General features: G+C 53.4%; 1 pseudogene; it reads left to right on the forward strand.

Moving 5' to 3' along the window:
• The first annotated feature begins 750 nt into the window (after positions 1-750).
• On the forward strand, positions 751-2,057 carry LOC132229349 (nuclear prelamin A recognition factor-like; annotated as a pseudogene).
• The last annotated feature ends 9,446 nt before the right edge of the window (positions 2,058-11,503 follow it).

Below are 11,503 nucleotides of genomic sequence, written 5' to 3' on the forward strand. Positions count from 1 at the left end.
GTGAGGGCAGGCACTCTTTACTGGGATATAAATTCTGTAGAGTAAATGTGAGAGCACTCCTGTGTGCCAGGAACTGTTCTCAATGTCCAACCATATAGCCATAAATTGGAACAACAATGCCTGTGCCTTTGTGGAACCTAATCTCAGCAAGAGCCATGAACAATCCTAATATATAAAAACCCAGGGTCTGTAACAACCAAATGGGTGACTGGTCCATCCCCTGGCCCTCAGGCTCCATTGATCAGGGGATGGTTAATGTGGGAACCGAGGTCTCTCAGGCCCCAATGAATCCGTGGCAGCAGCGACTGGTGAGCTGGCAGAAGGCAGACCATTTGGTCCCTCCCCAGCCCGCAGGCTCCCATTGATCAGGGGATGGTTAACAGGAAACCAGAATGAGTGGTGAGCAGCTGGAAGGCAGGCCTCTTGGTCCCTCCTCCTGGCCCTCAGACTCCAATCAATTGATGGCAGAAGTGGGGCAGAACTGGGAACTGGCTTCCTTAGTAGTCCTGTACGTTCAGTCTCCAGAGGACAGGCCAGGCACCAACGGACCAGTGCCTCCGGCACAATCCCAACAGCCCTGCCGGCCTCCTGGAACTTGGCCTCCGGCACTGAGGCCAGTTCCCCTCCCTAGACACTCCATAAGGAAGAAAGGATATCGCCAGCAGCACCAGGGGTGACCAGCGGTGACTGACTGCTCTCCCTGTGCTTCCTCCAGGTCACTCGAGCTGGCCCCCTTCCGCCCCGCTCCAGATGAAGTGTGATCACTGCACATGGAAGGAATGTAGTAAAAAAACAAAATCTGATGACAGAGAATGCCGCAGTCAACGTCCGGAGTCTGGCTCAGGAGAACGGAGAGAAGGGAGAATTCCATAAGTTGGCCGATGTCAAGATATTTCTGAGTGATTGCCTGGCGTGTGACAGCAGAGGAAGGAGTCCAAGTTTCTCAACAGAATATCAAAGACTTCTTCCATGTTCTGATCCTTAATAAGCAATGTGATACCTCACAACACAAGGTTCTGGCAGTGTCCATGTGTCCTTAGTCTCTGCCTTATTTTGCTGCTAAATTCAGCCTCAGTGTCACTGAGGCATCCAGAAGGCTCTGCGGCTTCCTCAAAAGCCTTGGGAGTCACTGTCTTTGACATGAAGATAGCTTTGGGCTTCAGCATCCTGGAGAGTCAGAAGGAAATTGTGTGTTCCTACTGCCAGCACCATGAGGAAGAGCCCTGGCTACCCATGCTGACCTCCGCTTGCCCCAGCTGGGACCGATATCCAGAGCATGTGCTGGGTCACCCCATCACCCAACCTCTGAATGGCCAAGTCTCCCCAGCAGATCATGGGCTCTCTGGTGAAGGATTACTTCACCAGACCACAGAACCTGTCCCCAGACAAGATTTTCCACATCATTGTGTTCCTGTGTTATGACAAGAAACTGGAGGCCCTTTTTAGGAGATTTTCCCACAGCTTTACATAGTTCCCAGGGTGCTGACTGCGTGTTAACTTCAGATGAAATTGTCCAGATAATGGAGCAAAGTGACCTCTCTTTGAGTGAAGCTGCCATGGACACTCTGTTTGGAGACATGAAGGAGGAGGTGAGGCTCCACAAGGTGCCAGCTCCAACAGGTACCCGGCACACATCGTTAGGCACATGGCCAAGGAGATGTTCAGTGGGGATGTGGGAGTGCTCACCTACTGCACCCTGAGGAACAAAGACTTTCAGGAGGTCACCCTTGAAAGGGACAGAGAGGTTCTGCTATGCTTTGAGGCTGCTTACGGCTTTTGGAACATCCAGAAGTGGTCCTGAAGCTGTAGAGGGGCAAGTTCCCCTGCCACTTTGTGGAGGTCCTGGCCTGCGCTAGGCATGCCTAAGTGGCAGAGGCCAGGCCCAGGCAGATGATGGGTGTGCAGACAGGGCGCTGCTGCAGCAGATGGAAGTCATCTATGCTGCCATCCTGGTGTGGCCCCAGGAGACCAGTCCCCATGTGCAGGAGCTATACTGGGAGTGGCTGGGGTGGGGCAGCGACTCCCACCAGGCCCAGGTGGCCCTGCACACTGCCTAGCAGGGCCTAAGCAGCCTGCCAGGACATCAAGTGGTAACGGTCCAGCAGACGCCCAGCCTGCAGGCCACCTGAAGAGGGGTGTCAGACACATGTAGGAAAGGCTTAGCATCTCTCTCATTGCTTTGGTTTTCAGAATTCCCTGCTCCCCATCTGTCGGCTCCCTCCCTCTGAGGGGTGCTGTTGTCGTCACATGGGTGGAACTGGAATATTGTATCTCGAGAGGATTGCCCCAGTGTACGTATTCTTTTATCCGATGATGAAAAAATTCCAAAGAACAGGAATGGAGACAGACTACTCTCCTTTAGGCTTAAAAAATCTCCTGAAGTGTCCTGCAAAGAGCTGAAACTTGGTTCTGTACACACGTCTCAGAAAGATTGGATGAGGAAATGGCCCAGTTTGGCCCTGACTTTTCCCACTTATGTTACTCTTGAAGGTGTCTTTGCCACAATGTGAATAAACTGCCACCTTTTGGAATAGGGGCTCATACTAAAGTCTGCATTTCCAACTTTTCTTGAAGCAAATATATGTTCTGCAGCTGTGGCCACCATCCTGAGATCAGGTCCTGTCGACCAGGTTCTGTCGCTGGGAATCAGGGGTCACTGGACTGGAGGCCCCCCCATGCCCTTTTACATTCAGCGATTAAGCTGAACTCACTTTGGGGGAGGCCTGGCAAGAGTGACAGGTGTCACAGATGGAAGGATGGAGAATGGAGAGGTGGACACCCTGCTCGGTCCCTCCCTGGGTAGTGTCAGGCAGATGAAGGCCAGCCAGCCTGCCCCACAATTGGGTGAGATAGCATCCTCTATGTCCACCTCTCACCCAGTGGGCCTGGCCACTCCCCTCAGCTCCGGGAAGCACTCTGCATTCCATGACAGTGCTCTCTGCCCTCACATGCTGCTCTCCCTAAGTGAGAAGGAAGAGAGCAGTTGGCCCACAGAGAACTACACAGAAAGATAGGGCTCACAGCTGGTGAGTGCTGTGGCAGTGGTGGGAGCCTCTCCTGCCTCATGGCAGCACTAAGGAGCAGCGAGCTGAGTGGTAAGGAGCAATGGGCAGGCGGGTGGTAAGGAGCTAGGGGTCCCAGACTGCAAGAGGGATTTCCAACTGTCAGCTTAGGCCCGCACCCTCTTACAGTCCAGGACCCCTCAGAGGATGTCCGCCTGCTGGCTTAGGCCAATTCACCATCTATTTTCCCACTCTGTGTGTTCAGCCTGGGATCAAGGCCCTTTGTTCTTGTGATTTTACATGGGACAGGGTGTGGCTGACAAACTGGTTCCTTTCCACATCTGCAGTATCCAGCTGTACCTCCCTTTTACATTCCTCTCCCCTAGTCTCTTCCTTGACTGCCTAACTGTTTCTAACTCCTCATTCCCCCCTCTGATTAGGAGTCCCTAACTGCTCTTAGGGAAGAGGGATGACACCCACTGTAACTACTTTCAGCTTGTAAAGGGTATTGTTGATGGCAACAGTTGTTAGGGCTCCATTGGAGGTGGGCGATCTAAGGGGCCATGGGAGATAGGAGCTGTCTTTTATATATATATATACTAGAGGCCCGGTGCACAAAAATTTGTGCACTGGAAGGGGGGGTCCCTCAGCCCAGCTTGCCCCATATCACATACTGAGAGCCCTAGGGGATGTCCTACTACCTGCTCCCTGCTCCCCTTGGGGAGTGGGCCTAAGCCACAGTCTGGCCTCCCTTTGTGGGAGTCGACCGGGCTGATCAGGGGAAGGCCGCAGCCCCATCACCGCACTGTTGCAGCCACTGCCGATCACGGCAGCCACCACGGTGTTTTCATCAACATGGACTCCAGTCCCTTCACCATGAAAAAATGACAACTTTCTTTAGGCATTTTCAAGAAGTGTCTTTCATAGGATATGACCTTTCTTTCTTCCTTCCTTCTTCCCTCCCTCCCTCCCTCCCTCCCTCCCTCCCTCCCTCCCTCCCTCCCTTCTTTTTTCTTTCTTTCTTTCTTTCTTTCTTTCTTTCTTTCTTTCTTTCTTTCTTTCTTTCTTTCTTTCTTTCTTTCTTTCTTTCTTTCTTTCTTTCTTTCTCTCTTTTTCCTCACCTGAGGGTATGTTTCCATTGATTTTTAGAGAATGTGGAAGAGAAAGGGAAAGACAGAGAGAAACATCAAAGTGAGAGGAACACTTTGATTGGTTACCTCCTTCATGAGCCCTGACCTGGGCCCTTTGCCAAGGAGGAACCTGCAACCTAGGTACATGCCCTTGGTCAGAATTGAACCCAGAATCTGCGTTGGGCAGGCTGAGGCATTACCCACTGAGCCAAACCAGCTAGGGCAGGATATGACATTTCTTAACCCTCCAGCAGCAGACCTTCCTTTTTTTCTCCAGGAGTGTAGTAAAAAAACCCTAGATCACCTATTTGGACTCTCATTACCCAAGTTACTAAGAATATTACCAGTGGCATACGGGGAGCTTAGCCAATCAGCAGTCAGAAAAGGTGTTTCCCTCTGTAGTTCACACCAATTGCTGGTATGGCCCCTGCCCAAGCCTAACGCTTCTGGTGAGGCATTAGCCCTGGGCCGGGGCACCCCCAGCTCCCCGCTGCTGCCACCATCAACAATCGCTGGCTAGCTCCTCATTGGCCCAAGCTTAAAGCCTCAGGTTGAGGTTTTAGGCCTGGGCCGGGGCACCCCCAGCTCCCTGCCACTGCTGCCATCAAGGATTACTGGCTGGCTCCATCCCAGTTCCCCATCGCTGCCACCATCAACAATCGCTGGCTGGCTCCTCCCTGGCCCAAGCCTAAAGCCTCAGGCTGAGGTTTTAGTCCTGGGCCGGGGCACCCCCAGATCCCCACAGCTGCTGCCACCACCATCAAGGATCGCTGGCTGGGTCCGACCTGGTTCCCCACCACTGCAGCCATCAATGATCCCTGGCTGGCTCCTCCCCAGCCCAAGCCTAAAGCCTCTGGTTGAGGTGTTAGGCCTGGGCCTGGGCCGGCGCCCCCCCCCCAGCTCCCTGCCTCCAATTGCTGGCTGGCTCCACCCCGGCCCCGGCCTAAAGCCTCAGGCTGGGGCTTTAGACCTGGACCGGGGCACCCCCAGCTCCCCGCCACTGATCACTGGGTGGCTCTAGGCCCCTGTTCCCTGCCAAAGCCGCCATCAATGATCCCTGGCTGGCTCCGCCCAGGCCCCAGCCTAAAGCCTCAGGCCAAGGCTTGGGGCTGACATATGCAAATTAGCCGCCTTCTTGGCTGTCGATTAATTTGCATATCTCGCTGATTAGCCAATTGGAAGGGTAGCGGTCGTACGGCTAATTACCATGTTTCTCTTTTATATATCCTATCTAATAAAAGAGAAACATGGTAATTAGTCGTAACTTCACTAACCTTCCAATTGGCTAATCAGGGCAATATGCAAATTAACTGTCAACCAAGATGGCAGCCAGCAGCCAGGCAACTGACACGAACAGGAGGCTTGCTTGCTCCAGTGACTGAGAAAGCCAAGGTTCTCTGCCTGCCGCTGCTGGGCTCTGAGGTGCTCTCTAAGAAACATTGCTGCAAATATAGAAGCTAAACAAAACCCAGAAACCTGCTTTCAGCCAGCCGGCCTGGATCTCAGAGCTGGAGTCGCAACAAAGTTTCAAATACAGAAGGTAAAAAAAGCCTAGAAACCCACTTTCAGCAGCTGAGGTCTCACAGCTAAAGCCAGCTCTCAGCTCCAGTGACAGCCATAGAAAGTAAATAAATCCCAGAATAAAAAAAAATGAAAAAAGGAGAGGTTGGGAGCTTCAGTCACCCGCCAGCCTGAAAACGGCCCTCAGCCCCTCACCCAGACTGGCCAGGCACCCCAGTGGGGACCCCCACCCTGAAGGGAGTGTGACCAGCTGCAAACAGCCATCATCCCCTCACCCAAGCTGGCCAGGCACCCAAGTGGTACCCCCACCCTGATCCAGGACACCTTTCAGGGCAAACCAGCTGACCCCCACCCATGCACCAGGCCTCTATCCTATATAGTAAAAGGGTAATATGCCTCCCAGCACCGGGATCAGTGGAGCTGTGAGGCCTCTTAGCACTGGGATCAGCAGAGCAGCGAGGCCTCACTGCCCCTGTGTCAAGCAGAGCTGCGAGGCCTCCTAGCACTGGGATCAGCAGAGCTGTGAGGCCTCACTGCCCCTGTGTCAAGCAGAGCTGCGAGGCCTCCAAGCACCAGGACCAGTGGAGCAGCAAGGCCTCCCAGCACCGGGATCAGTGGAGCTGCGAGGCCTCCCAGCCTGGGATCAGCGGATCCACAAGGCCTCCCGAATCTGGGATCAGCAGAGCTGCGAGGCCTCCCAGCACCAGGATCAGTGGAGCAGTGAGGCCTCCTAGCACTGGGATCAGCATAGTCATGAGGCCTCCTGGCCCCTGAGCAGGGTAACAGGGGGCAGCGCACAAACCCCCTTATCGCCCTGCGGCTCTGTTTGTGACAGGGGGCGGGGCCGCAACCTCCCTATCCGCCCTGCTCTGTTTGTGAAAGGGGAAGGCGCCACAACCCCCTGATCGGCCCTGCTCTGTGCCTGATAGGGGGGAGCTCCCCAACCCCCTGATCGGCCCTGCTCTGTGTGTGACAGGGTGCAGTGCCCCAATTCCCCCATGGGCCCTGCTCTGTGTGTGACGGGGTGGAGCCGCAACCTCCCCATAGGCCCTGCCCTGAGTGTGACAGGGGGGAGTGCACAACCCCCTGATTGGCCGGCTCTGTATGTAACAGGGGTGGCACCACAACCCCCTGATCCTCCCTGCTCTGTGCATGACAGGGGGTGGCACAGCAACCTCCCCATCGACCCTGCCTTGAGTGTGACAAGGGGCGGCGCCCCAACCCCCCAATCGGCCCTACCCTGAGCGTGACTGAGGGTGGCATCTCAACCACCTGATCCGCCCTGCTCTGTGCATGACAGGGGGCGGTGCCCCAACTCCTCAATCAGCCCTGCTCTGAGTCCTACCAGGAGCTGCGGGGCAGGCACCTAGGGATTGCGCCTGCCCTCTGCCACCCGGGAGTGGGCCTAAGCCAGCAGGTCATTATCTTCTGAGAGGTCCCAGACTGTGAGAGGGCACAAGTGGAGCTGAGGGATACCCTCCCCCCCGGCCAGTGCACAAATTTTTGTGCACCTGGCCTCTAGTGTGTATATATATATATATATATATATATATATATATATGTATATATATATATATATATATATATATATATATATATATATATATCCTATCTAATAAAAGAGAAAAATGGTAATTGGCGTACGACGATACCCTTTTCATTGGCTAATCAGGGCTATATGCAAATTAACTGCCAACTAAGATTGGCAGTTAACTGCCAACAAGATGGTGGTTAATTTGCATATGTAGGCACAATGCAGGGAGGTGAAAGGGAAAGCAGGAAGAAGCCCCCTGCCACTGACAGTGATCGGAAACCCAGGGGGGAGCTAAGAGCTGGGGGGCAGGGCCAAGGCGGCCCTGGGGCCGCCTTTGCCCTGCCCCCCAGCCATGATCGGAGAATCAGGCGCCTTTGCCGCCCTGGCAAGTGATAGCAGGAAGTAGGGGTGGAGCCAGCGATGGGAGCTGGGCATGGTCGAAGCTGGAAGTCCCGGGAGCTAGGGGTCCCTTGCCTGGGCTTAAAGCGAAGCCCACGATCGCGGGGCCTCTGCAGCTGTGGGACCCCGCTGCCCGGGCCGGACGCCTCAGCCAGAGGCATTAGGCCTGGGCAGGGGCGGAGCCTGCAACGCGGGGATCTGGGGGTCCCCTGCCCAGGCCTGACACCTCTGCCAGAGGCCTCAGGCCTGGTCAAGGGGCCGATCCGGTTATTGGTGATCGGAGGGTGATGAGGGTCAACTCCTCTGGCCGAGGCATCAGGCCTGGGTGGGGGGCGGAGCCGGGGATTGGGGGGATATGATGGTCCCCTTGCCCAGGCCTGAAGCCTGGGTCAGAGGCGTCAGGCTTGGGTGGGGGTTGGAGCCAGTGATCAGACGTAATGGGGGTCCCCTGCCCAGGCATGATTCCTGGGCCAGAGGCCTCAGGCCTGGGCGGGGGCCAGAGCCAGTGATCAGGGGGAGATGGGGGTCCCCTGTCTAAGCCTGACACCTCTGGCGGAGGCGTCAGGCCTGGGCAAGGGGCCGATCAGGCGATCAGAGGGTGATGGGGGTCTACGCCTCTGGCCGAGGCATCAGGCCTGGGCTGGGGGCAGAACCAGTGTTGGGGGGAAATGAGGGTCCCCTGCCCAGGCCTGACGCCTCTGTCAGCGGCGTCAGGCCTGGGCAAGGGGCCGATCCTGCTATTGGAGGGTGATGGGGGTCAACGCCTGATGGCTCCCAGTATGTGAGAGGGGGCAGGCTGGGCTGAGGGACACTCCCCTCACACACACACACCCAGTGCACGAATTTCGTGCACCGGGCCCCTAATATATATATCTTTATTTATTTCAGAGAGGAAGGGAGGAGAGAGAGATAGAAACATCAATGATGAGAGAGAATCATTGATCGGCTGCCTCCTCACACCCCCTACTTGGGATCGTGCCTGCAACCCAGGTATGTACCCTTGGCTGGAATCGAACCTGGGACCCTTCAGTCCACAGGCTGAAGCTCTATCCACTGAGCCAAGCTGGCTAGGGCGATAGGCGCTGTCTTTAAGGATTCCATTCCCATGTCCACGTGCAGCTTGATAGATTCTAGTTGGGAGAGTATAAATTGAGTTAGACTATTGAGTATACAAGGGCCACACAATAATGTTAGGAACAGGCAGGCCAGTGGCCCCCAAATAGGTTAAAGCCATAAGGTTAACGAGGGAAACATATCATGGATTTGGCCCAAATTTCAGGAGATAGAGAGAAAGTTGTCTTAACCACACAGCCTGTTTAAGAATAGCCTGTGTTGGGGGGTGGGAGTGGGGAAGATGTGAGCTGACAGAACAGCAGGGAGAGAGAGTGTGACAGACTAAAGAAGTGAGAGGAACATGTGTGGACATGTGTGGTGTTTGTGTGGGTGAGTGAGGGACAGATAGATATCTCAGGAGTCCCAGGGACTGGCAGATCAGGCTCACCTAGACGGCGAGCCCTTGCTATCACCACAGGCACCCCCACACCAGCTCAGCTTTGGCACAGAAAGCACATCATCTTGTAGAGGGGAGCAAAGGAGGCCAGGAGTGCTGCCACACCAATATCCGGACTGACCTCAGGCAGCACCCCCAGACATGGTCAGGGAGCCACTTGCCAGACATAACCTGCTTGAAACCACCACCGTGCCCTGGCAGTGAGCAACATGGTATCAAACGTGGGTCCCAGATGTCTTCAATGAGAGCGCATCAGACAGACCTCTGGAGCTGAGCCTCTTAACTGGAGCCCAAATCCAATGTCCCAGGATCCCACGCTTCAGGTCCTTGCATTGTGAGTACAAGCCACAGGTCCCCCACTCCCCACTTCATCCCTGATACTAATACATAACATCAGCCAGGTGTGTCCTACACCCCTGCCCAGACAGAGCCCTAGCCAGGTGAGCTCCCTGCCCCTTGCACAGACTGAGCGCACTGCCACCAGCTTAGGACTCCGCCTCCAGCCAGCTTAAGCAGAGCTCTCACAGGGCCAGCATCCCACTCCTTGAACAGTCTGAGTGCAGTTGGCCACCAGCTTTGAGTTCTGCCACCAACTTAGGCCAAGCCTGTGCAGGACAAGTGCCCCAACTCTGGTACAGCCTGAGTGCACTCTGCCACCAGTTTTGCACTTCTCATCCAGTTTAGGCAGAGCCCTTGCAGGGTGAGCACCCCGCCTCTGGCACAAACTGTGTGCACCCCACTGCCAGCATAGGAAGAGCCCATGCAGGGCAAGTGCCCTGCCCCCAGCATAGACTAGCATGCTCCATCAGCAGACAGATCCCTCACTGGGTGAGTGCCCCGTACCCTGACAAAGACAGAGTGTGCTCCACCGCCAGCACAGACAGAGCCTTTGGGTGGTGCACATGCCGCCCCCAGTACAGACAGAGTTGTCACCAGGAGCAGGCCCTGCCCACAGACCAGGTTGAACTGCTGGTGAGAACTGGTGTGCCAAAGCACAGGTCACAGGTCCATACTGTAAGTGCAATGTGAGAGGGACCTACAGCACAATCCTGCCTTAGTGGATGGAGAGCACAGTGAACTGCATGCCAGAGGGCCCTGGGCTCTCACAGAGAGTTACACAATAGGGGTACTGTGCACCCACCTCCACCAACCCCAAGAAACAGATAATAGAGGAACCAGAATTGTGGACAAAGGGGATACAACTCAGAGCAGAGACCAAAAAAGGTGTGAAATTCAAGGCAGACCCAGCCCCTGAGGCTAGTGAGTCCATGATCAACGGATTGCGAGGGGCCTCAACCACTCAACCACTCTGACACCAAGCAGGTAGCCCAGTACCAGAAAGAGGCAGCCAAAATGGGGAGACCAAAAAAAAAAGCGGGGGGGGGGGGAAGAGAAGGAGGAATCATCAGAAAAAGAACTAAATGAAACACAGGCATGCAATATGGCAGAAAAAGAATTCAAAATAAGTGTAATGTAATTCATAAACCAGATGGAAGAGAAAATCAACAACCTATGTAAGAATCAAGAAGAAATAAAGAGTAATATAGCTACAGTAAAAACCTCCATGGAATCTTTCAATAGTAGACTATTGGAGGACAGAATTAGCAAATTAGAAGACAGGGAAGCAAAATGTACCTAATATGAACTGCAATTGGAGAAAAAAAATCAAAAGACAGGAGGAGAACCTGAGGGAGCTCTGGGACAACATGAAATGAAGCAACGTACTTATAATAGGGGTGCCAGAAAGGCAAGAAGAAGAGTAAGGTTTAGAAAACCTATTTGAAGAAATAATGTCAGAAAACTCCCTTAACTAGGGGAAGAAAATAATTACACAAGTGAAGCACGTCCCAAAGAAGATGGAACCCAAAAGACCCACACCAAGACATATCATAATTACAATGGCTAACATTAATGACAAAGAGAGAATCTTAAAGGCTGCAAGAGAGAAAGAGAAAGTTACTTACTAGGGATCTACCATTAGATTATCAAATGATATCTCAATAGAAACACATCAGGCCAGAAATGAATGGAAGGAAGTATACAAAGTGATGCAAAACAAGGGACTGAATCCAAGAATACTCTATCCAGCAAGGCTATCATTCAAAATTGAAGGGTAAATCAAGAGCTTCACAGCCAAAAAAGGCTAAGGGAATTTATCACTACCAAGCCACCAATGCAATAAATGCCAAAGGGAATGTTGCAAAACTAAGGAAAAAAGGGGGGGAAGAAGGAGCACAGGCACAGGAAATTAAAATGGCTACAAACAAGTATCTATCAATAATAACTTTAAACATAAATGGAATAAATGCTCCAAACAAAAGACATTGAGTGGCTGAAGGATTAGAAAACATGAACGATATATATGTTGTCTACAAGAGACCCACCTGAGAACAAAGATTAACACAGA

Source organism: Myotis daubentonii, chromosome 3, assembly GCF_963259705.1.
Source record: "Myotis daubentonii chromosome 3, mMyoDau2.1, whole genome shotgun sequence".
Lineage (NCBI taxonomy): Eukaryota > Metazoa > Chordata > Mammalia > Chiroptera > Vespertilionidae > Myotis > Myotis daubentonii.